The following is a 27,226-nucleotide window of genomic DNA, read 5'->3' on the forward strand; positions in this document are numbered from 1 at the left end:
GGTAAGCACAACAGAGGTACTTCGAACTTGCAAAACAAATGAATAACACAAAATACCATCATGTAAAAATTTGATTTATGCAAGTTATTTTTCTCCCCGTATCTGGCTTGACACCCTGCAAAGAACAAGCACAATAGACTTTTTCCTATCTATACTGCAATTAAAGTACTCAGGGATTTGTATCACAGAGCCAGCTCTCTCTTCCAGGGTCCTCTGACTGCTCTGCCCACAGCAATATATTTGCACCCCTTATGTCCGTTGTGGTGAACAGCATTTAGGTACCAGCCGCATGTAAAAAATGTCATAAAATCAGTGGCGCCGCACCAGAAAAAAGCTTTACATACTTTTAAAACTGATTAAGAATACAAATTGTACCCTCAGTAGGATGCATGTCCAGTCCATGGCAGCTTAGTTCCACATAATCAATTAGCCAGAAGACAGATGACAGAAAATACATGTGCACTTAATGTTATTAAATATAAACATGTAATTTTGCTTCCCTATTGGTGAACAGAAGGTAGGAATATTCTCCACACATGGCTCAAAGCTGTTAGCAATACACTATCTGACCCTTCAGTAACACGTGGGAAGAACCTATCTTTCACCACCTGTTGGATTTGTTGAGCTGATTAAGGGAAAATGATCCAGCATCTTCCATATGTTAAAACAGAATCAGTCAGTCTAAGTCTGTCTCCCATGGCTCTGTTCTAGACCCTGCTGAAATGGCCCTTTAAGGGAAGGGTTAAATTTCCTTGTTTCAACAAGGAAGTATGCTGTACAGTTTTATTGGGATTAGGTCATCAATTCATAATAAAGACTTCTAACATCAGCATCTCTTAGTAGGAAAGGATCAGAACTAGAACTTCCAAAAACAGATAACTTCTAGAAGGGGGGAAAAAGCAAAGGTTTAGGCATGAATTTCAATGTAGTAGCACACTAACAGAATAAGGCACCAACTCTGTAATCTCCTGTCCCAAGCTCTATTAGTAAATAACTTGATTTAAACTTGGAATTCAATGTTGTTCTTGTAGCTCACCTTTAACCAACTGTACTTGTCATGCTTTCTGTGACTGAGATCACACATCACTACAATTTTTAAAGTGTTCTCCTAGTGATGTCACACAAATCACTTTTTTTAACTGCATTTAAAAAAAAGTAAAAATTAGTGTGACCTATTAGCAATACTAAAACTGTACCCATAATGACTAACGGTATGCATGCAGAGGCAGGCTAGATTATTTAGTTGGGAGCAGGGAAAGAAGTTTTGAGCCAAATTGTCACCTCAGATCCATTGTTGGGATTCATAATTAGGAGTCATGCACTCTTACAAATAGATTAAGTCATTATTGCATTGTATAAAAGCACAGTGTCACACATTTTGTTCATGCAAAGTGATGTATATTTTGTGAAATCGATAGAAGTATCTTCTCTTCAACATCAAGAGCCTAGCTGAGACAATATTAAAGCAAACACAAAAGATTACAGTTTAAAAAAAGAACAGGAACTTTATCTAAATGTCACATGCTAAGGAATTATCAAGTCCATATGACAGTAGTCTTGTCTTAGCTATGCTGATCTACCAGCCAAATGAAGAAGACTTTCTTGTGTGCCTTCTAAGTGCCCGTGCACAGCTCAAAAGCTATGCGAGGAAAGCATCTTAGAGGGTTATAGTTTAAAGTCCTTCAGGAAAAACGTTGCATTTCTCACAAAAGATTGAGAAGTGAATGATTAGTTTGCTTTCTTCGGAGAAAATACTAGAATTTTGTCTTTCTTTACCTGCTAGAGACTTCTAGTTAACAATGCACCAAGAACAGACTGGAAGATTTAATACAATTGTCAGTTACATCTATCTTAAGCATAAAAAAATTTGCAGGCTTCATATGTGCTGCAGCTCAGAGATGGTCATAATCATTAATTTATCATAATTCAATTTTTATTAAATGGAATAGGAATCTTCCTAAACAAGGACACATGAAAAAACAGTAGTGGTTTAAAATTGCAACAGTCCAGAACTCCAAACAAACCTGAGTAATTTAATCCTGGCATGGAAACTGAATGCTTGATGCACTGAAATTTGTGTGGTGCTACTGTGTAAGCACTGCGGTATAAAATGTCAGGTACAAGCATCTGGAAAACTACAAGCTGCTTATACCAGCTTCACTGCTTCACACCATCTCAGTCTGTATTTCTACAGATGGGCACAATTTATATATAATTTACCCACCAAAAAAACACTATCACTTTTTCCCCAGACTATTCTTTAAAATAATCATGCACTTACATGAAGGGACTTGACTTATAAGCATTAAAGCACATTGGTGACTGCTTTTGGCCTCACGCAGGTGTAAATCCAGCTCATTTTGGCAAACATGAATTAATTCACACTGAAAATATTTACAGACCTTTGGGAAAAAAAAAAAAGAGATACTGTGCTTGTCATAGGAAGTTATTTAAAGCCAACTCCTATTATCTAAAGATCTACTGGTTTACATAGAGGTGTGATCTAAAAACAGAAAACTGACCTAAAACATCAATGGGTACTACAAGGAAGTAGAATAAAGGCATTTAATTAATTTATTATTATTATTTTATCCTTCCTCCTCTTGGATTCACTTAGACTGCAACTCACCATGGCAAAAACCTCTTTTGCTGTGAAAGTACCTGGGAAGGAGAATTAAAAAGCAGAAAGCAATTAGCAGTTATAAGAACTTGGAAGAGATGTCAGGGATCCTTTGCATGTCTCACGGAGATAGAATGACTTCTCCCTATCAATGCCAACTTACAGATTTCCTCAAGACTTCATTTATTTCAGCTGAAGAATGCCTCATGGATTCTAACCAGTGGTCTCTTACATTCCCCAAAGGAGAACAGGATGACATCACACAGTATAACACGTGGTTCTTCCTCTGGGGAATTAATTTCTACTGCCCATTGCCACATCATCTTACAAAGCCTCTGCCTTTGGGCATACCTGAGAAACACAAATGGTTGGAATTAACTGGAGGGCATACAGAGGGATTGGAAAGAACAGTAACAAGTTTGCATTCTGCCTGTGCTACAGTTTTAGGACATGTTCCTTACACAGGAGCCTGAAAACTGGGGAAAACAGAAGGTAGAGAAATTTTGAGAAAATACATATGAGAATTAAGAGTATCTTATCAGGCTGTTTCTCAATACAAGTGTATATTTGCAATACCTCCCCTTCAAAGCTTTAGTGAGGTCAAGCCTTATCTCTGGGTACAATGTAAGCCTTGCTCAAAACTTACTGCAACACTGGCTAAGAGCAACATTAGGAGATGGTGACAGAACCGCAGTCAGGCAGTTCAGTGTTCACTGTGCCACGTTCCTGTGCCAAACTAGATATGCAGATAGTCTCTGATTACATTTCATCACCACATGACTCTCCCAAACACTGCAAGCTCCATTCAGTCATGCAGCTTCTCCATCTGGGTAACTCCATCCACTATCACCATCACTAGGTTCACCCTTTTTGCAGACCATTGCTAGTGTTGTTGGATACAATGTACATATGCATTTGTCTTCCAGCAGACAAGTAAAGTAATTTTGATGCATAAAGCCATATTACCTTTATGAAATGTAAGGAAAAGTATCACACTCGCCAAAATCAAGACTGCTTGTATCTTAATTCTGGCTCACTTGCTGCTGTCTCTATTCGCCTACTCTCCACTATTTATATGTGGCACTGATTATGAGGACTGCTACATAGATCTCTTCTCCCATGGACACATTATCACTACAAAGAGCTTTTCTACCCTTCAAAGACATCTTAACTCAGAAGGCTGGCTGCAGTTTAATGAGGCCTTCAGCAGACACCAGCCCCACATACACAGCAGCTGCTATTTCACAAACTTAAGAACCACGGGTCACCAAATGTCTACATAATATTCCCAAAGAGGATGCATAAACAGCTTTATACAGTTTTCAGCTATGTGTTCACATAGCACTGCTTTCCACCAAGGCTGCTTCAACACTCTAGAGAATGGGAAGGACAGTTTACTGAGTAAGCAGTTAAAATATCCAGCATCTCATTTGATCGGAGTTGTTCAGTCTACAGCCTTACAGTACTCTACTTAAGCTCTACTAGGATGCCAGAAGTATTAATATCCTCACGCGACTGTAACAAAGGTGATCATCACTACAGTATTAAGAGTATTTTGCCAACATTAATGAAATTATGTTCTCATGTCATGCTATGTTGTTCAGCAATTATTTTCATTTTACAGATACAGACTTATGTTCAATGGGAAAGTCTTCATTTACTGTGGATATCCAGGCAGCTTCAGCTCTAGTATTTTAAGTCCTGCAAGGGTCAGAAATACAAGTTTACAACAATAAGCAGATGAAAAAGGTAAGGGGTTGTGAGGAGGTAGAATAATGAGATGAAATACCTTAACAACAAGCTTGCCTGAATTACAACAGGACAAGAACTGGAAATTTTTGATCCCTTCTGAACTCTGTAAAGCCCCCACAAGACACAGACTCCGCTACTTGCGCATCTTCCCAGTTGTCCACTGCCATTCTCATCTTCCCTCAGCCCCATCCCATCACCATCACCATCCTCCAGCAACCTCATCCAGCCAACACAGATTCTGTTCAGTCAGCTCACCCACATCCTAATCTGATCCAAAGCCAAGATCTTCTCTTTCATGGCCCCCAGTCCAAGGACAGTTCTTATTTCAGCATTTTAGTCAGGATGCTTGCTCATTAGGTTACTTGAACTCCAGACATCCCACAGTGCCTCAGTGCTTTAAGGATATTAAGAACACAAACAACATACCCCAAATTCACATTTTTTTTTTTAAACCACCACTGATACTGACAAGAACTGCAGAAAAGAGCAAATGCTGAGTAAGTCCTGCTTGACACTGTCTTCTCAGGTGTTAGCACACACACTCAGCTGGAAGTTGTGCCCTCTGGGACCTCTGAACACAGGGACACTTTGAATGGAAAGCCATGCCTGGAGGTATTCTCAGGTGCAATGCAACACAACAATACTGCTTTACACCCAACACTTCAGTACAGTCTGAGGATAAAGTAAGCACAAGGTTATGCTGGGAAAGTACATAAAGCAGCTATTATGGCAGGAAGACCTGAAAAAAATCTTATACTCAGAGCCTCAGATTTGATAATCTGTATTAAGAGTTTATTTTGAAGATACACACAAAACATACACTATAATTCTGTAAAAACAGCTGACTGTATGTAGGCCTCACAAACACCACACACATGCTCCACTGTAGAGAGTCTACAGTGGGTATACACAACATACAGGAGACACAGAGAAGTAGTAAAAAGAAAAAGCAGTGGAGCAGCAAAGCTTCAATAAATGTTAGTTCCACTTCAAAACTTTCTTTATAATTTCTTACACATAGTTTTCCCACTGTTTCACACTCTAGAGATGTCTTAAGTCGTTCACTACTTCAGGTAAAATTTTTCAGTGGAGCATAAACTCGGGTTATAAGCTTTTAAGTGAGACAACCCTTAATAGAAAAAAATGAGGAAAAAAAAAGAAGGTATGACAGTTTGCATATGGAAAAGTGTTTCACAGTCAAGCGTTCCATGTGGACCAGGTAACTCCCGCTACTATCATCCTTTCTGTCATGCAAAGACACTATTTTTGCCATTCTGTTGCCATACGCTAATGGCAACAGAAGGTATGAGCGGGACTTCTGCTAGTGGTTTAAGTCCACACTTGAAATCAGTGTAATTCTTTGAAAAATACTTAAGCAGAAAGTACCACAGGGGACTTGAGGATTCATCTAGAAGCACGAGTGACTACTAATAAATTAGCATTAGTCCTATGTCCATAACATTTCACTGCAGTTAGTGTTCATACTGACTCTAGGAAAGAAGGGCGGGGAAAAAAAAGAAAGAAAAAAAAAAGGGATACAGTCATAATCCTAGAGAAACTTATTGAAAACCCACACAGTCTAACAATAAGATCCCAAAGGAGAATTAAAGCCAGAAGAAACAAATACATTTTGCATCCATTTCCCTTGCTATTGCTGTTTTTAGTCCTGGGTAAGGGCTTTTCCTTCTTTAAAGGGTATTTCAAAGCTGTTACTGCTTCTCTTTTTAGAAGCTACGATAATCGTTGATTATTCACCTTGGAATGTGCTTGTATCAACAACATGGATGCCCTGCTTTTTCAATGCAACAAAATGCATAAGACAACCTGGAATTCAACTGCCAGATTCAGATGACTGAATAGATCAGGGTTACATCAACAGTATATAAATATCAATTTCTAAAATACAACATTAATCATTTAAAATCACAAAGGAAGTATAAAGACAACTCACAAGTGAATCCAATTTCATTGCAGTGACTATAAATACTAACATTTTAGTATGCTCTGTATTATTTATGAAATATGATTTATTACTAAGCTTTTGTACAGCTATGGTTAGATTAAGAAATAACTAATAATGTATTTGCTGTTATTTTAGAAAGTGTCTCCATGGAATCTGGTGTGCTATGTCTTCGGGAAAAACAGAAGTTCTGACTACAGCAGCAGAATCTTACCTTGATATACATGTCTGGTTTCTTAATATCTGTAGAAGTACTTAAGTGAACTATGTTTTACCTATGAATTTGTTTCATATCTATGAGTCCCAAAAGTATTTTATACAAAGAAGCAGAGGAGATGCATAATTCTTCTTCTCCTCCATTTCCACAACTCAAGTTCATAGGGAAATGAATAGGAATTGTATATATAAAGTGTCTAGAAAGAAAAAGCATATCTATCAATTAAGCAGCCACGCTATATGTTCACATAGCATAATCGTTCTCTCCAAATTTGTCCACTGAAGACAGACAGGATGGTTCCTAGTAATCTGTCCCGATGGCTGAGAACACCTTCCAAAACAAAACTATGTATAAATAGTACCATTGAGCAAACAAGGTACCTACACTACCCAAGAGGCAACACTTCGTCTTACATAAGTATCCCAACACAGCACTGCTACAGCTTTGTTTTACAGTAAGAAATACCGTATGTCCATGATTGCACAGACGTCAACAGTGCCTTCATAGGGATGCAAGGGGTATGTCCCAGGCTGACCCAAAGTGTTACTCCTTGGTCACTGATTACTGAAGAATGTGTGAACTATAACAATGGCTCTTACATTCACAGACCAACAAAGTTCCACCTTCCACAGAAAATGGCCTTGGTTTTGCTAACATCAGCTTAAGCTCTTCTTAGTGTTCAGTATTCCCTCTTTCATCCATCTTTCACTGTTGATCACTGAGCCTAGCAAAGTACTGAACAACTTGCACGTACTTCACCATTTAAGTTCTCTTTATGTTCTCTCCCTCCTATTAGGGCACTGACTTTTTTTTTGCCCTAATCGTTTTGTGTGTGAAGTTACTGCACATCCAAGAAAAGCATTTGCACACAGGACACAATAGGTATAACTTTCAAGTGACAGAAAAGAGAGAAACTGACCAGTCTCAAAAATCAAATAGAACTGAAAAAATATAAACAGCAAAAGATTTGATGAGCTGTCTTAATCAAGAGGTCTTTATCGATCTCTATGTACTTTCATAGAAAAAAAATACTGGACAACATGTAGCTCCGAACAGGCAGATAGTCAGATTTGATAGCTGGAAGTTGAATAGAAAGAACACCAAACTAAAAATAAGTTATTAATGGCAAACACATAGGCTAATTAATAACTGAAAAGACCAGAACGGATTTGGATGTATTCACAATTTATTAACAGAGATTTAGTCCAAATTTTTAAGTGAAGAGTAACTTTTTTTTCCAAGTGGTAAATCTCATTTAAACAAGAATTGACCCAACAGTCCAGCAGTTTCTATTATATAGGATGTCATTGCACACATCCCTCTGTTTTTATAACGTCCATGGCAATGCTGGGGGAATCCCCTTGTCCCTTCAATTTTAACTCAAAGAAAATCAGTCAGTCAGTTTTCCCCCATGTTGCTTAACTATTACTCAGTAAGTACTTTGTTACTTCACCCCTAATGGGGGGTGGGGTGGGTGTGTGGAAGATGTGAGAACAGGACCCCATCATAAGGAATAGAAAAGCCATAAAGGTTTGCCAGAAATACATAAATTGGCTTAGACTTATTGGCCCAACCCTGAAAACAACTGGCTCCAGAAAAAAGAAAATAAATGAGCAAACTAGTGTACCTTTCATGGCCTCAAGCCATTCAAGGAGGAACTTACATAAATACACCTGTCATGTAACACCACAGCACAGTTTAACCTGCTACACAGAATTCCATTTTTTTTTCCCCATGTTACTATCCCTGGGCTATGTGAACAACACACTACATTGGCCCTGGAGAAGGTACAATCCTTTGTTTAGTGACAAACAGCATGTTCATAAGCCATGTTCAGGATTCCACTGGGAACTCCACTAGGACATACATCCAGCTTGTGGATAGCTGCACTCTCTTCCCGTTGCTTTTATGTCTAACCTCCCCTCTCTTTGCATGATTTCTCAATCATCAAACGATAAAGATACACAAGTGTATTACTGAGGAGTAACAGTCAAATGGTCCTTTCCCTCATGCTACTTAAGAGTCAGGGAGCCAAAACTCCTATTAGTTCTCAGTACAATAGCTGTGGAAGATTAACACAAGTTTATGTATTTTCCTCCCTACTTCTCTCTTCCCTCTCCGATTTTCTTTTTCCTCTTCAAACCCCATTACAGGCAGTAGAATAACGAAAAACAGCAAATACTCCTTCTGTCTCTGTTTTACTAGAGCAATGTAAGAAACGAGGAGGTCACTACTTGATTCAGTGTGTAACCGAGACACAGGCAGTAACCTTACATACAGGAGAAACTTGCTAATTGTACTGCTGCAGCCACAGATAAGCTCCCTGTGTGACAGAGGCCTCTGCATAATCAGAAAGATTTTGACCGGCAGATCCAATAACTTCCTGCCTCAGAAACTGTACGACACATCCATAACGTATCCCGAGATATCCAGGAGATATCTTCTCCATATCTATGTCTAATCTTCAATAGAACTGGTAGGAGCAGATGCTAGAATAAAAGGGTAATTTACAGCTCACTGCTGCAGCATACCACATGCATATCTGTTGCTGGCATGAAACACCACTGATGAAACGAAGATAGCAGTGTCTTTTTCAAACACTTGAAGGTCTTCCCCAAGAGCTTTACAACACATGAAGTTTCTTTGCCTATACTAGGCTGCTCCTTCTGTCTCTGATGGCAACAGTTCACGTGCCAAAGACTGACCCCTACTTTAACAAATATCTACTGCAGCAGACAAGGAAGCCATCCTAAATTTAAGCAAATAGTTCTATTAAACCAAAGCATCTATATCTCCTGAGTGAACCCATTCATGAACATGAAGCAATCCTGTGCTAACCTGACACCTGACCACATTTGTCAGCAGTAACTTTTTGCTTCTGTAAGGTTGTCACCTCCCACATGTATTTCAATAATATGCTTAATTTACTGGTTTTGCTATATTAAACTAAGAAACAGCAGCTCGCTAAAGGGTAAAGAAGTAGTAAGTTACAGTAGCTCATCAACAAAAGCAAATGCTAAGAGACCTTTTCACAAATTAACAGCTGACAAGTAATGCTGACAATCCCAGACTACTGCCTTCAGCTATAAGCTTCAGAGAATAATCACTTCCCTATGAAAGAAATTTCTACAACATTATGAATAGGGTTTTGGGTTTGGGGTTTTTTTAAATTATTTTTACATTTCTTTCCATAGTTCTTTTACTCCCCAGAGTCCTGGGTGTATGAATATATACAATTACCTATAATGCAAGATGCCACGCTTTATTAAAAAAATAAAAATATGGAAAATATTTCCTTAGATCAAGCAAATAATGGAGAAATAAGACTTTTAAACAGAAGGCATGCATGGAGAAAGAAGTTTAGTTACTTTTTCGGCCTGAAGGGAAAAATAACTATGTGTAAACGCTGCAGCTGCTAACTAGAGATTCCCGAACAATTAATAAGTAACCCCACTGCCACTCAAATACTTCTCTCATCTCCAGTACTTGGGCTCAAACCTGGACAAGAAAAAAGAATCAGCTGAGACTACAGGAATTATGCCACAGCTTATATTCTAAGGATACGCTTATATGCTCTATCAGCCTATGTTCTGACTATCAAAGAATGCTTATCTGGTTAGGATGCTGAAATAATTCTATTAAATCTGTATGAGCTCTGGAACTATAAGAAGAAGTATTAAAATGCTGTAATAGTAAAATGCAACACAAATGATTGAACAAATTATTACTCTAAGACCGTAAGGAAAGACATTTTTAACACTCAGATTTTGAAGGCTTCAGATATTTTGATCAATTTTATTTTTCCAATACCTGGTATTATTTCAGCTGAAATCTGATTACAAGAGAAAATTGGCAGGTTGACACACACAAAAATTTCCCTCTTTATTTTTCACTACACTGTCAATATAGGTAACACAAGCTGTTCTCTCCTGCTGCATTCTCTTATGGTCTCATGCGGCAGGCAAAAGGCATCTACTCAAGGATTCTTTTTTTTTTTTTTGTCCCCATTATTGCATACTCATAAAAAATGGAACTGACAGGACAGAGGTTTAATCATGCACAAGTCAGATCCCAATCACACACACTGACTGGCTTTCAGAAACCTACAGATCAATTGTTATTGTTTGAGGGGGAGGTGCTCCATTTGGGAGAGGGGAAGAGTTGCAGAATTATGGAAACAATCACACAGCTGTCTTCCGGTCTCCCCTACAGGAACACTAATTAACAAAGTCAAGAATATACACAGTAGAGATGGCAAATTCTGGGGGTTTTAACTACTTTAAAATACATATAAAATTTTGATAAGGCTTAACTTGCAGACACTTCAGTTCATATGAATATTTATTGCTGAGTACTCCACCAAATCTAAGTCAATGTGCAAAGATAATTGTGCCTATAGAAGCGTCAAGAGTCAGGTTGTTAAACTGAGAATACCTACCAGAATGGTCTAATGAAAATTAAAGACAGACTGTCCACCAAGAGCACCTTAGTGCCCTTGCTTGGTCCTATTCTTCCACCAGTGACACGCCAAGCAGCTGAATTTTCATAAGTGACACTCAGTTTCACAGAAAGCTCCTCAAATTCCCCTTCCCCTAATAATTTAAAATTTTAATTAGATGGCTGTCTTCATACAGCTTCGCAAATAGCAACGAGCCGCCTCTGAATAGGGAAGCGGCTTCCAAAGCCTTTCCTCATTTCAGAGCACGGGAAAAGAAATTAACTGAATCACATCACTTTCAACATTAAGCTAGTAACTTTACATTCCTCAATATCAGTAACGCAGTGTTAAAGCCGACTTTACAGTTGAAAGGTACGACAATGGAATAAGCATTTTCTAAATTAATAACAAAATTCCAATTTCAGAGGAAAAAACCCTTGGGACATAGTTTGGTATTTGCTTGCTACTGACAAGAGTTAAAATACGGTACCCCTACTAAGCTAAAAGAACACCCCGAATAAATCGTGACACGAGGGAGCAAAACCGTATGTCGTTACGGTTTCTCTCAGCAAACACTTTCTTTCCTACGGTACCATCTGTTAAACCAGAAACTCCTTTAAACACCGCATCCTCGCCAGTTCTGACGAAGCACCGGCTGCGCGGCTACTCGCTCGGTACGTTTGTATCGCGGCCTCCGCGCGGGCTGAGCGCAGCCTCCCGCTCCCCGCTCGCAGCCGCGGACCGCGCCGGTCCCGCACCGGACCGGCCCCTCGGCGGCGCGGCCGCCGCACGCACCTGAGGAGACGCGCTCGCCCGCCACCGACCCGCCGCGGTTGAGCCAGCCGGCAGGCCGCGGCCCGCGCCCGAGGCGGCAGGACCCCGCAACGCGGGGCAAGCCGCTGCCCCCGGGTCAGCGGGGACGGGCCGCGGGCACCTCAGCACTTGCGACGGCCCCGGGGCGGGAAGCGAGGCGCCCCGGCGGGCAGCGGCGGCCGGTCGCGCCGCGCGTCCCGCCCGACGCCAGCCCCCAGGGGCGGGCGGGGGGCGAACTCCGAGCCCCGGCCCCGGGCCGCCCCAGCCGCGGGGAGGCTGCACCAAGGTACCGGCCGCCCCCCCCCCCTCCCCGTTCCGCCCGACCGGCCCCGCGGCGGGCACCCCGCGCCCGCGGAGAAACTTACTTGCGGGCGGCGGCGGGCGCCGCGGAGCAGCGGCGGCGGCAGCGGCGGCGGCGGCACGCGCCTCCCTCACGCGGCCCCCGGCCGCGCGCCCTCCTTCCCGCCCTGCGAGCGCGGCGCGCGAGCGCAGCCTCGGCGCGGCCGCCGCTGCCGAGCGGGTTCGGACATGCTCAGTCCCCCCGCCGCCGCGCGGAACCTACCACCGCGGGGGGGGTGGGGGGGTGGAGGGGGGGCGGCGCGCGAAGGAATAGAGGGTAGAGCTGGATGCTACCAAGAGGACGAGCTAAAAATAGGCGCCACAGAAAGGAGCAGCTAGGGCTTAAAGGGGCAGCGCCGGCCTCGCCCCCCCGCAGCCCCGCGCAGGGGGCACTCCCAGCGCGAGGGGGCGCGGGCCACCTCCCGCCGCGCGGGTCCTCCCCGCGGTCTCTGAGGAGAGGCTCTGAAACCGGGGCGACGCCCGCGCAACCCGCGCTCGGGTCCTGCCCGCGCCCTGCAGCGGGAGCCCTGCCGCACGCGGCTGCTCCCGCCAGGCGCGCAGGGCTGCGCGGGGCGGCGGCCGGAGGGCGCTCGGCAGCGACTGGCGGGGCGGCGGCAGGGCTCTGCCCGCCCCTCGCCGCAGCGCCGGGCCCCTCACCGCAGCGCCGGGGTGGGCAGCGTACCTCAGGGACAGGCCATTCACCTCAGGGCCGGGCTACCCAGTGAAGCAGCAGCTTCCAGAGGTCAGAAACTGTGGGAGAGGGTGCCAAGCGCTATTTTCATGCAGTATTCCTCAGGAGACATCTCCATCCTGCCCTGAGGTGTTCGGTTTTGTGGACGAGGTTTAGAGAGAGACAAACACATGCTACCTCTGCAGTAAAGCCCAGAGCAGTTGGGTGAGAATGTGACAGGTCCAAGGCGAAAAGCTTGCAGAGCAACTCCCTAAATACGATTTTCTAAGCTAAAAGATCTATGTGGCAAGAGAAATGACACGATCACGCTCCCCTTTCACAGTCACTGCTGTGTTTCAAACCTAAGATAATTGCTAGAAACCAAAAGCCCCCGAAGTATTTGTGAATGAGAGTTTCTGATGTGGTTTTTAAACAGTGGCTTATCATTCCCTGCCTTCCTAAAAGACCAGTAAGAGTAAACATGACAACACCACATAGTTTTAGATCTATATGCATACCACAAAGCCTAAAATTCTATTAGCCTGGCAGGAGTTCAGAGTTTTTGCTGAATTCTGCTTTCACAGATACAGAAAATTGACACTGCACTAAAAAAAAAAAAAAAAGACACAGCTAAATGAGTTCTCACTGATAAAAGAATATCAGACAACATCTGCATAATGATGACTTGCTACTCTGATGATGTCATGTACAATAGTATGTACAGTCAAGATTACCATGTTCAAAAAGTTCCTTTTATTTCACTAGACATGAGAGGAGAGCACTGGAAGTTTATCTTAATCTGAACTCTTAACACAGCCCTCAGCAAAAGCTACTGCAGAAAAAAAGCTCGTTTACATGTTGCTGAGTATAATCAGGAAAGGAAATGTTCCTTGTCAGTAATGTCAAATAAAGTGAGAGCAAGGAAGCAATTTCCCTCACAGAGTGACATACAATGGGATAGATTATTAGACAAGATTATCTAGGTAACTTTGCTGCAGTACTTGAAGACACAAAAGGTGATGTCATGAAGATTAAAGTATTACAAAGGGAATGAATCACGTTCACTAATTTTCTCCTCATTGTGTGTTCTCTGGAAGCCATGAGATACATTATATTCTGTAGTCTGTCTAACAGCAGCCGTCACACTGTATATTATAAAAAGTTGTAAGCTGTACAACATGTATAACTGTACAAAGTGATGAAAAAAAATTTTGTAATTCTTTCACCTGAAGCTATTGATCTTGAGATAGATAGCAGGGGAAACAGAAAAGTCAGATTCCTGAGTGTGGCTTCAGATTTGGGATAACAGAGGGCTAGTGCATTTCTGGCTGCAGCTGGAGATCTGCAGGAACAGTAGGCAGCCTCTGGAGAATTTCCTAGAACAGTTTGCGCCTTCACCATCATACATCTCTAGATAAATCGGGAGACCAAAAGACATCTTGAGTCTCAGGGGAGTTGCTTCCAACAGGGAATTGTTACTGTCTAGGGAATGCGGAAGACTATCCATCATGGGAACAAATGTCTCTGTTAAAATAATGGTGAATAAAACATATTTTATTCAGAACTTGTCAAATATCACTGCTTTTACAAGGAGAGATAAACATACATGGATCTTTCTTACCCAAGCATGTTGTTGTAAATTGCATTAAATTATAAAAGGTTTTGCCCAAGATAATAAGTTCTTATAGTCCCAGCATTCAAAAGACACCATCATCACCCAGATGCAAATTACCAAACTGGACATTAGCAAGTAAGTGGTGGCAGCATCTGCTGTGCCAGCCAGTGAACTCTAAATTTAGAGGCAGACACCCATCTGCAGCTGGATGCTGCCCCTTTCTCCTTCCAGATTTGCTCAGCAGAAATATTCATGGAGTTGCATTTTGTTCCTACACAGAAAAAAAAAAATTAAATCTCTGCTATGCTGCTTGCCCCTATCAAATGACAGAAAAGGAACAATTTCTCAGCCATCAAAAGGTGTGCCGCTTTGGTGTCCATGAATAGCACAGCACCTTACCAACCCTCTCTTCATATTACTTGGGAAGGCTCTAGTAAAACCTTTCTTTTTCAAATGTATCTCATATAATTCCACATTGCTGGTGATTTGCGGCTCTGACATACCACCAACCGGCTCTGGCTCTCAGACTTTCACCTCAGCCCTCTCAATTTTCTCCTCTCACTGTTATTTTCACCCTTCTCCCTGTTAGCAGTGTTCAGATTCTCTCTTCTCTACCCTCTCCTTGTGTATCTCAAAGCTACATTCCAGCAACCTTATTTTTCAAGTTCACTGTCCCAGTCAAGTACATAATCTTCCTGTGTAGTAGGTAGAATATGCATCTATTTTTTTGTTTGTTTGTTTTGGTTGTTTGCAGGACAAAACTAATTTTCAAGGAATATAACTTGGAAGTTTTAGTAAAGAGGCAGATAAAAGGTAACTGTTATTTTCTCATGGTTTAGGATCCTTTGTATGAACATTTCTTGTACATCTTTCCAAACTAAATACTACAGGAAGAGGGCACCAAATCAAAGTTCATATTATTAGGTACAGGAAAACCGAGAGAGATGCACAGGGAGAATCCAGCAATTGGACTGGGGCCCAAATAAGAGATGCTCTTTAGAGCAGCAGAAAAGCTGACATGGTCAATGCATGTCCAGTTGTGCTCAAGTGAACAGGAACAGTTTTACTGGAAGATACCGTTCAACTCACAGCTTTTGGGTTACAGCTAAGAAGCACAAAATAAAACCAGATGACTGGTGCTTCATAGTGAGTGCATGGAGAGGCATCCTATTTTTTACTCAGTACTGTCTTAGGCCTCTAAACAAAAATATCTTTATTTTTTCCCTCTCACCACCATTGATTTACATTGACCCTGAAACTGAACTCCTTCAGAAAAAACTGTGAGAGAAAGATGAGGAAAATGAGCCCAACCTGAAAGATTAGGAGAAAAATGCTTAGCGTCTGAAATACTCATTAAAAATGTGTATCAGATTATTATGATGTATCTGTATCACAAGTTTCAAAACCCACATCTGATTATTTCCAAAGTTTATGAAAAAGTTCAAGACATTGTGGAGGATAGAGGGCATGAGTCCATTGAATTTTAAGAAAAATCAAGTAACTGAAATAGAGGAAAAGTACAAGGAGGGTGGCTGGAGTGGAGGAAAAGGAGCATGTAAGGGCCTCCTGCTGTGGAGGCAGATATGGAGTAGGGATTGGAAGGGGACCAGCCCCCAGAGAACCCCAACAGGCATGAAGTAGGGAAACCCCAGGCTGGGGGTCACAACACAAGGCTGGTGTTGAGAATAAAGCATGGAACCCTGAAATGTGGGAACAGGAATGTGGGGTACATGAATTTCCCTGCTGTGGAGAGTGCCTTTGTATGGAATGAGAGCAGAAGGCAAAGGAAGTTTTTATTAGAGCAGGAAAATAAGACATAGGGGATTATGAAATGTGGGATTCCTGTTAGGAATAACTGAGTCTATTACACAGAGTCCCTGAAGCGAAGGGGAAAGAGGAGGAGGCACAAGGAATATGATAATACATTTAGAGAAAATAATCTTAATTGTGCCTAGGTGAAACTGAGCTCAGAGTTGGCAGCTACAACTTGGTAATGAGCTCTTGGAGTCACGGTCGACCATTCCTTGACATTCTCAGTTCAATGTGTCACAACAGTCAAAAAAGCCAATGAAGCTTCATTGGGGGTGAAGGCTTGGCTACATCTGCAACCCTGGATAGAGCTAGAAAAGGTGCAGAGAAAGGCAACCATCATGAACAAGCAACTGGCTTCTGATGGGAGAAGGAAAGGGCTGGGGCCCTTCAATGTGGAGAAGCACAAGGGGGCACATGGCTCTGGTTTACAAAATTATGGAAGCAGTAGGTAAGACAAAAAGTGGATGAGAATGATTGTTCACCAGATTCTACAATACTGTGTAAACTGAGTGAAACTAATCCAAGTGTAAACATGAAAGAAAGTACTTTCCACCACCCTCACCTAGACACGGTGGGTAGTAGTCTTCTGAAAAGTACTACCCCAAGGGGTTCTGGAAAAAGACCTTATCAGCAGGTTCAAAAAATAATTGGCAAAACCTGTAGGCAACAGCTCTGTAAACAGTAAAAGGAAAGGCTGTGAAGCACCTTCAGTGCTGTGGATTCTAGGGCATTAGGTGAACAGACTACAAACAGTTGTTTAGGTTTATATACTGTCTTCAAATGGTATCTCCTGTCACTGCTAGAGACAGTATACTGGGCGAGATAATGCCTGTGATAAATTCAGTTGCAAGTTACTATGTATCATCCCCAAGATGGATAATACCCATGCTTCAAACCACAAGTGTGATCTCTGTTAAGTAGAGGTAGCTAATGGCATGCTGCTGTGTTATTTAGAATTTAAGGGTAATGCAGCAAATAGTCTCTTTTACATTTGATAAACCAAGACGTTGTATAAAAAAAATCCCACTTTCACTATTCATATTCATTAAGCATGACTGGCAAAGGCCTTTGGAGGTTTGGTATAAATAGCTTTCCCTGCACTGATGTTTACAGTGGCCAGATTCTAGCTCCTATGTAAGTCCTGAATACACAGGTATCTTGCTAGGCATGTTTAGAAGATTTCTAAAGAAGACTCTAACCATATCCCACAATCCTTGATAATTGATTGTTACCATTGGGCACCCATTCCATTTACCACTTGAGGGGCTCTGCTACCATACGTTCCAGAAGAAATGGCCAGTGGACATGAGTGGTTTGAAACTCTTAGATATACACCCTTCTGAAACCCATTATCTTTCTGTTATCCTTTCTTTGTCCCTGACTATGTCAACCAACCATTTTTGCTGCTGACGGGTCAGTCTGTGTCAGTAGCAGACGGAACATAAGTTTTTGGTCCCTGAGAGGAAACTAATGACAAACCATGTATTTTCTACAGCCTCCTACTGTTACCCCTACAAGTTAGAGGAGTTTGATCAGAGTAAAGCAGAGAGGGTTCATCCTGCCATTGCTATTACTTATTACTCTGTGGGCTTTCAAGGTGGTTTATTTCACTTAGACGTTGCAATTTAAATATCCATCCCTGACTTCTTTAACTGAGAGTTCCGCCAGGGATTTGGGGGTTTGGAAATGAACATTTTACTTTAAGGTTGTGCGTGTGCTGTTCTTGGTAGTATATGGGAAACTCATTCAGCTCAGGCATTAGTTTCACACATTATGCAGATTTGTATATGTGACATTAATTTGCTTTGTTTTCAAAGACCAATAATTGAGCAATGTGTTATAAACACAGTCGCAGGCTTATATCACTATGTACATGTATTAAAAGCTTCAGAAATATTGTCTTAGCGCTCTTCAAAAACAAAATAAATCATAGATCAGTTCCAGCCTTCTTTCAATGTTACTGAGGTTGTGCCCCTGTAAAATAGGAAATCATAACTTTTCTATTATTTAAATATTGTATGGCATAGAAGTTGCTGTAGACATTATAAACCCCCAAATAAACAGACAGTATAAGATCTTTAACGTGGGAAGAAGTGTGTGTGTGGAGCACTCTGCAGTAAGAAGCTGCCGGAAATATCTGTCTCTCGGAGAGCAGCAGTAAGAGCAGAGGGCTATTATTGCTGCTACTAAAACCAAAAGAGAGAAGTGCAGCATACTACTTTGGGATCAATATTTAATCTAATATGGCCCCTTGATTCCCCTCAGTAACCTCAAACAAGTCATATAGTTGTTTAAAAAGGAAAATCAGGCAAGGCCTCTGGTAGCAGCAGAGCCAGGCCAGGAGCATGCACTGACTTTGAGCTATTGGTTATCTTGTGTAGATCAGTATGAAGACTAGAAGTACTCTGAGATCATCTATGATGTCATGCATCCCACTATTGTAAAAACTAACAGCAGTCAAGGTATGATCGTCTTAAAAAGGGGAACTTCCAATAACCAACAAGCAATAATATACTATGGGGAAGAAAATGCAGCTGCAAGTTTTCTTTGTTAAAACTTTCCTTCCATGAAATTGCTATGTGAATTTATAAAGCAAAACGCACTAGTAAAAAAAAAAATAATAATATAATTAAGGTCTTCAGTAGCCTTTATTAAAAAAAACCAAACAACTTGCTGAAACTAACAATACCTCACAGATGCTGTTACAAGGAGAGTTAGTTATACGCTTTTCAAAAGAAGACATGTCAGTGTTTGATAGAGACTTAGGAATTTTCAGTCGGCTCTGGGAAGTGTTGTTTTAACCACCTAGAAAACTGGTTCCGCCATTAAAAAAAAACAACCAAAAAACAAACCCAAAGCAATACTAACCAAAAGCAACTGAAAAATAAAAGGGGAATGTTGTTTCTTAAATACTATGTTTGCTGATCTCTGCTGACCCCGACAGAAAAATGCAGAGATGCAGTAAGCCAAAAGGTAAACTACTTCCAAGCTGGTTTAAGAATATAAAATGAAGCCACTGGAGAAAATTATTTTAGCTAAGTTAAGATCTGTCTATTGCATATATGCTGTTATGTAATGACATATAGACTGCCCAAAAATAGCTGGTCAAGGTACGTACTTGAAATTGTATTTCAGTATTTGTATTCAGGCATCATGCAGGGTTGGCACCCAGCAAAAGCAAAGTTAAGGAGCACAGAGGATGGTAAAATGCAAGGAATGCACTACTAGGACCATGAAACATTCATGCATTGCAGTTTTCTGATATATTAATGAAAATTAAGGAATCTGGCTGCCCGATCAGATGTTCCCCTGAAGTACCTCGTTCACGTAATCACTGTGATAAAATTGCCTTGAGACTTGGTAATTTCACTTTGGGCATAACAGACAGAATTCCTTTTGCATGGTTCATGTAAACTTTAAGAAAAACTACTTAGACTGAGGAGTTAACTGCAAATGCTTGTTGTCATAGGTGTCCTTGGGAGCTTATTGGCAAAGCACCAAGGTGATGAAAGTTTTACTGTTGATGCTACAGACAACCACACAGATATTTTAGGATCAGAAAGATCACAGACCTGCTTATCTGGTGTAGGCATAATAGTAATAACTGTGCACTTCTGTCTGGAGGTAAAAAAAAAAAAAAAAGAAAGACTAAATTGCACAACTAACATGGATACTACCAAGCAATGTAAATATGTCTCAGCTGCTGAAAATTTCTTGTTCAACTCTAGCTTTGTTTGAAGCTATACTAAAAAAATACAAAAATAGATAAGCAAATTCTCCAACTACCATAAAAATGCTGAACTAGCTTACATAAAAATGAAAATAATTTATCCTTTGATATAAATTATGTAAGAACCCCCCAAATTTAACAGAAAAAATAGCAGATTTTTAAAGAAAAAAAATTGAATATTTCCTTTTATCTGTTTAAAAAAAATAAACCTCCTCCACATGTTTATCTTGACATTTCAGAACGTGTTTACCTTTTCTTTAAAATATTTATAGGCAATAAATAAAAAAAAATTATTTAAAAAAATGGATTCAAACTGACAAAAAGGAAATACTTCAGAGTTTTTCAATTCCATGTTGGAAGGAAAGGTGGAAAAACACATAACTATTTCCTTTATTCAACCCAGTTTTTAAAAGTTTTCTATCTTGCACCTGTGTTTTTGACACAATCTTCACAACAAATTTTCCCATTCTATACCTAATACCTGAATGTCCATACCACTTTTTGCTGCTGCTGTGAATTCTTGGTTCCCATCATCTTTTCTTTGCTGGATGATGCAGCAAACAGTACATGTTATATTTTTAGCAATATTTAAACCAATACAAAAAAGCATCTCCGATTTTTTTTCTGTTTACTTCTTTGCTGCAACAGAAACCACTGTTTCTCAGCAGGCTAGAAACTTCTGGCATCTTCTGCTTTCAGGTCCTGCATTGCAAATAGTTTCTCTTAAAAATGAAGGCAAAGCATTTACAAAAACAAGTAGAATGGTCACAGGTGCACATTACTGGCTGTTTTGTCATGGATTTTCAAAGATTCTGAATCACAGTAGATATTTTTAGCTGTGCTTTTAACCACTTTTTCTGCTACATTGCCTAGATGGAAATTACTGTAATAGTGGTTTGATGTTGGTGCTCATTTGAATTTAGATCTTTTGTCACATAAGTTAATCTCTCAAATTTCTTTCAATACACAGATCTCCAGCTATCTGATTCTTGTGCCATCAAGCTTGCATCCTCAGAGGTATATTATTTGCATGTCTTAAGAGAGAAATCTCTTTAATTATGTTTTTGGATGTATAATAAACAATTACCAATTGTTGTAAATGCCAAAAGGGGGGCTAACAGGGCTAATAGGAAATTCATGAAGTTTCATAAAATAAATACCTGCGCTGCTATTGGTCTTGTATATCTTAAAACATCATATGCTATTTATTTTTTACTCAAATAAGGTTTTTGTGCAGAAGGCTGAAGTATAACTTATGCTGTTATGGGGAAATTAAAGTCTAAATTCTACAACATAAAAAAAAAATCTTAGAAAAAACATCAGTTCATTTTAGATTTGTGTTTAGTCCTTGCTTATTTGTGAGTTCCAAATGCTGATTGTTTTTTTTATGTCTGAGGAGATGACTCTGGGGAAATGACTCCTGATTAAATGATAATTTCTGATTTAATTCTTCTGATTAAGTTTTATTTTAAGAGTTATCATGTTTGGAGATATTTCAGAATGAACGTATTTGTAGGGAACACACGAGGGTGCAAAAGTCTGAAATGAAAAATGATGGACTTAATGACCTAGCAGATCTTCTGTATTTCTGTATATCCTTACCTAAATTTCTAAATATAACCAACTCGCATGTGTATAATAGTGAGCAATGTGAACTGCAACAGGTATCACAAAGTTTTACCAGGGATACAGAGAGCTTACTGTGTGAGAAGAGGAACAACAGTTTGTCTTTTTTAGCTTTCTAAAACAAGCTGAGAGGAGAGGTTATTACTTTCCCTAAATAAGTAAAAGGAACGTCTATTGAGAGTAAGAACAACTTGTTCCTCTGAAGGTAAATGTTTGTAGATGAGCAAATTTCTATAAAGGAGCTGTTAGTATATAGACAGGGAAAATGAGAACAGTATCCCTGTATGACGAAGCAATAACAATCAGGAATTTTCATGGAGGGGATTATGTGAAGTGTCTGCTTGTAATTCAGGGCTGGAAACCACTTTCTTTCTCCTTCTTCTTCGTCTTCTTTGTCTTTGTCTTCTTCTTCTCCTTCTTCGTCCTCTTCTTCTTCTTCTCCTTCTTCTTCGTCTTCTTCTTCTTCTCCTTCTTCGTCCTCTTCTTCTCCTTCTTCTTCGTCTTCTTCTTCTTCTCCTTCTTCATCTTCTTCTTCTTCATCTTCTTTTTCTTCTTCTCCTTCTTCTTCGTCTTCTTATTCTTCTCCTTCTTCGTCTTCATCATCTTCTTTTTCTTCTCCTTCTTCTTCATCTTCTCCTTCTTCTCCATCTTCGTCTTCTTCTTCTTCGTCATCTTCTCCTTCGTCTTCTCCATCTTCTTTTACTTCGTCTTCTCCTCCTCCTTCTTCTTCGTCTTCTTCTTCTCCTTCTTCGTCTTCTTTTTCTCCTTCTTCTTTATCTATTTCTTCTCCGTCTTCTTTTTCTTCATCATCTTCTTCTCCTTCTTCTTCGTCTTCTTATTCATCTTCTTCTTCCAACTCCAGGAGAGTATGTGCAGGTTATCCCTGATATTATTAGGTCTAGAATTCCTGGCCTCCAATGCACTGCAAACTCTAAAGGACAGGAATCGGAGATGATGGCATTGCTCAGTAAGAGCATTATGAGAAACAAGCAGGTGATGGCATAAGCCTTGATGTAGATGCAAACGTGTTACCATCATATATATGAGAGACAAAAACTACAGAGGCATCCCTGTTGAGAGAACCAAAGTCTGCTGCCATAATTTTTTTTCCAGGAAATTTTCCAGAGTTGTATTTCTAAGACTTCAGTCATCGTTTGCCTTAGGAATTCACTGTGCACAACAGCAAGTAACAAATTAAAGCAGTTAACTTCTTAGAAATGTTAATGGTATTTTGCAGTAAAAATACATACAAATAAAACATGAATCTTTTTACAAAACGTCCAGATGCTCCCATGTTCTTTTGACATAATTATCAAATTAGTTTCATTTTTAAAATGTCAAAATTTAGATGCAACAACAGGCTTTATTCTCATGCTGTTCTTCTCCAATATACATAGTTATAGTACAGTGATCTATTGCTTTCTCAAAAGACACGTGGGGAGGGGGAAGGCAGGAAAGGATGGATAGGTGGAATTGAAATAGTCATTTTTGGATCTCGATGTTACACTGGGCACTTCTTACGTGTTCATGTGTGTTTCTTTTGTTTTCTCCAATTAAAATTTTACAGCAAGCTAAAACTGTTCTTTAACTGTAAGAGAACATGTGACTAGAAAAAAGCATGAGACAGCTGTACAGACCCTAACATATAGCACCAGCCATAATTGTAATTGAGAATGCTCATTTTAGGTTCTCCTAGGGAAGTATGCAGAAAGGCAAACACAGTAAGCATTTTTCTTTTGGGCGCAGGATGACACAGTGCATTCCTGAATTTGAAAGCATCAATACTGACATTTTGTAGCAAAACAAAAATTCACTGAAGACAAATGAATAACTAAATTAGCAATATTTAATAGAAATCTAGTTTGTTGTTGTTGTTTTGGTTTGGGGTTTGTTGTTTGGTATGTTGGGTTTTTTTTAAATATGTCTGCATTTTTAACATGAAATTATGATCACTTCCTGAGTTTTGTTAAACTTGATTTTTCTTTGATACTATTCTGATTCTGAGCATTCTTTGTTACCTATGCCAAACTGCATAGATAGATATGTGAAAAGCATGGGACTAAATAAGTCATGCTTATTTTAGGGGTGTTTAAGATGAAACTACATCTGAAGAGGTTGAAACTACTTTTCTTTTTTTCAGAGAAAGGCTCACAAATGTGTGCTATACACTTAAAAAACCTTACAGATGCTCCATCCCACCAAGCCAGACATTAAAGTTAATGCTTTATTGATAAAATGAATATCTCGACAGTTATTGCTTCTGTCTACATCTTCAGATACAAATATCAGTTGCTTGAGGGTTTTAGGTCATCTTAAAGCAATATTTGAAAGACTGCAATTAGAAGAAAAATCTCAAACTTAGTTTTCTAAAAATTTTCCAACACTTTCAAGAAAATATCAGAATCTTCTAAAGGATGACAATGGCATACAAAAACTGTAAGGGACAAAGAAGAGGAGAACAAGATACTTTATGATAAATGTTTCCTTCATCATTTAAAGTCATGTAGCCAGAAAGGCCATTTGCAAGACTGTCATAACTGTGTTGGGAAGCGCAGGGCCTGCTGTAGTCTTCCAGGCATGCAGCAGAAAGACGTGTATCACAATCTTTTACTAGCACCTAGGGACCTCCCTAGGGGTTGACCAGCCATCCACAGACAGTGTGATAAGACAGACACACCATCATCTCACACACTCTGGAGCAAAGTGTTTTAGCAGCACTCATCTAGGAATGCTGAAAAGCTTTAAATGCTGTGTGATATTTATATACACACTTCTTCCATCAGGTGGATCAGAACATACTGTTTAATAGTAAAAAAAAAAAAAAAAAAAAAAAAAAAAATGACACAGGAGTTCAGGGCATAAGCCAGGATTCAGATGATCTGAATCCAAATTCAGATTTTCAAATCCAAATTTTACAACATGAGCTTCCTCTATGTTTTCAGCTAAGGCTGAGGCTTATTTCAATGTGTGTACATGGGACATTCATATTGTAGACTGTTAATCCTAACCTGTCCACCAGAATCCATAACCCTGTGTTAGGTGCTCATGATTCCTGTACGAAGTCCCCCACTGGAAGTGTTTGCAACCTGAGGATGACATTTGCAGATGCAGTGAACCACTTAAACAAACCAATAAGGAACTCCAGGGAGAGCTATCAGGAAGGAACTATGTTGCTGAAGGCAAACTAAAATTTCATTCTGTGCAGCATGGTGAATCCTTTTCTAGAATGCTAAACTCAGTCCTTTCTTGCCAAAGGAAAAAAAAAAAATCAAAAAAACCCAACACAAAACCAAACAACAACCTATGTCAACATAATATTTAAATTATTTTTATTTTTCTTCTTCACAGCTTTTACTCAAGCGTCTGTTTAAGATATAATTCTCTGCACAGGAGTTGCACAGATCTGCCCTTTACCCACCTACGTCCCAAGCCATCTGGATGCAAGCAGGTTGCAGTCAAAAGGTGCTGTGTTTGAGATAAAAATCCCACAGAAACAAAGTTTTTTTTCTGGCTTACACCCCCTGGCTTGGGGATAATGAATCAACTACAGGGAAAGCAAAAAGATTGATGGGGTTTAATGCTAGATAATGGAAAGAGTCCAGGTGAGAGCTTTCCTGCTTTTTCCTTTTAAAGGAAAATATGGATCTGGGAATTTGGGTGTGGCAGTTACCATGTGTCTTGTTCACACATGCCAAAGTGTTTGGTCAGTGCTGTGGAGCAGGGATCCATGTCTCAGTTCCCTCTGCAACAGATAACCTGGCATTCCCATGGGAATCTCCCCTAAAGCAATTCCCAGCAGAGTTACATTCTAGTTCCTTCCCTGACACTTTGTTATCCACCGAAAGGAAGTAAGTTTAACTGTTACAGACCAAAAGCATCTTCTGCACAGTATTTTAAAACAACGCGGTGAGAAGGAATAGGAAAGCCTGAAGCCCAAACCAGGCAGAACAGAGATTTAGAAATAGGCTTTGCTATTCGTGGGAGTGAACTAACAATGAACAATGGGGTATAATGTGGCCTCAGAGCAGCACTGATGTCAGCTGTACAATGCCCAACCCTCTGGATCTCTCTGGAAGCTCCTGCTGGACCAGGCTGCATTGACAAGTGGCAGCTTTCAGAGTCCCACTGAAGAGGTGGCCTGAACCAGGATTTGTACTACTTTGGATATCCCAAAATTTGAATGTCTAAAAAGTCAGGTACCTACATTTTGATGATACAGGTTTTAGATGAGTGCTAAATGGACCTCCCTTCTTTTCTGTGAGTTGGGTCTCTGTGCCGTTCTGGTGAAACAGCACAACTTCCCAGCTGTATGGGCAGGATGGATGAATGTAGCTACAAGGGACTCTTACATGAAAGAGCTATCAAGAGATATATAGACTGTGGCAATATAAGCACAGATGCACAGTTGTATGAATACTTGTTCAATTTACTCTTTTTTGTGGTATATTAAATAATGGGGAAATATTATCTACTAAGAACATTTCTGCAAAGTTAAATTATAGCCTACAGTTCTGTTAGATATGTTCTCGGGCTGAAAGCTCAGGATATTTCCTTTAACATTTGCTCTATTTAAACCAACAGATAAATGTTCTCTGGAATAGTAATTTTTTCCCCTGATGGTAAAATATAATATATAAAAATATCCTAAAATGCCTATTTCACTGAAGTAATACCATGAAAGGGCCAATTTTTACATGCAAAGTCTGAGGCATGCAGACTGTGAAGGTATGAGACCATCGGCAACTCACTGGCCCAAAAGCCTGAAGCTCTGAACTGGCGGCCTGCTGCTGACTCAGGCATTGACTAACGGGAAGTTAAGCAAATGATTTAGAGAGGAATTTTCAAATAAATTTTTGTAAGGTCCAAGTTTAGTAGTGCTATGCTTTCATGTAATTTCAATAAGAGGACTGACCTCTTAGATTATAAGGTTTCACATCTGTAAAACATGTAAACAAACAAAAAACACCTATCCAAACAAAAACAGCTTGGGTGGAAAGCTAATGAGATTTCCAAATGTAAAAAAGAAATGCCTTAATGTAGACTGTCATGAATAATTAAATGTGTTTTTCCCCAAGAAAATTCTTGGTGGGAAAATGATTCTTTCCTCCTGTTTGTAGACACAATATCATATAATAGGTTTCTAATTAGTTGTTTTTAGAGTCGCCATATGAAGGAATTCATTCAAAACTGTGAATATCTAGGCTGACTGGAAGAAAGACACTTTCAATATGTACATCTTAATGCCAGAATGAAATGGCATTCTGCATTTCATTTCTTAAGACAACAGGAAACTTCATTGATACAACATCTGGTCATCTACCATAGGCTACACAAAAGATTTCACTGCAAGAAATGTCACTTACCATTAAGATTGATATCCCAGGAGTATGATAAGCACAATGTTGCTTTCACCAGTGACATGTTCTCCTTTAAAAGAGATCATGTGTGCAGAAAGTTTGGATACTAGAATTATGATCCTAAGGCAGATAGCTTCCAATATTGCTGTGTTGTCAGGGCACTGTCACTCTGCTGCAGTACTTGTAGCTGAGTGTGTTATCTGCAGAGATGGTTGCATTCAGATATTAGAACCTTGTTCTACATTACGCAGCTCTCCTGGTCTCAGCTGGGATGGAC

At 40.1% G+C, this 27,226-nt stretch overlaps 1 protein-coding gene across 2 annotated transcripts in view; it reads right to left on the reverse strand.

The window, feature by feature from the left end:
• Positions 1 to 12,309, reverse strand: part of OXR1 (oxidation resistance 1) — a 294,879-nt gene extending 282,570 nt beyond the window's left edge. Inside the window, exon 1 of one of the 2 annotated variants that reach the window (XM_080381556.1) lies at positions 12,166 to 12,309. The gene's annotated coding sequence lies outside the window, so the exon portion shown is untranslated. Of the gene's footprint in view, positions 1 to 11,782; positions 11,800 to 12,165 lie in introns of those variants that run through there. The other variant, XM_080381557.1, reaches the window with a different exon arrangement.
• Positions 12,310 to 27,226: the final 14,917 nt, after the last annotated feature.

The sequence above is a fragment of the Falco punctatus genome, assembly GCF_963210335.1.
Source record: "Falco punctatus genome assembly, chromosome: 3".
Lineage (NCBI taxonomy): Eukaryota > Metazoa > Chordata > Aves > Falconiformes > Falconidae > Falco > Falco punctatus.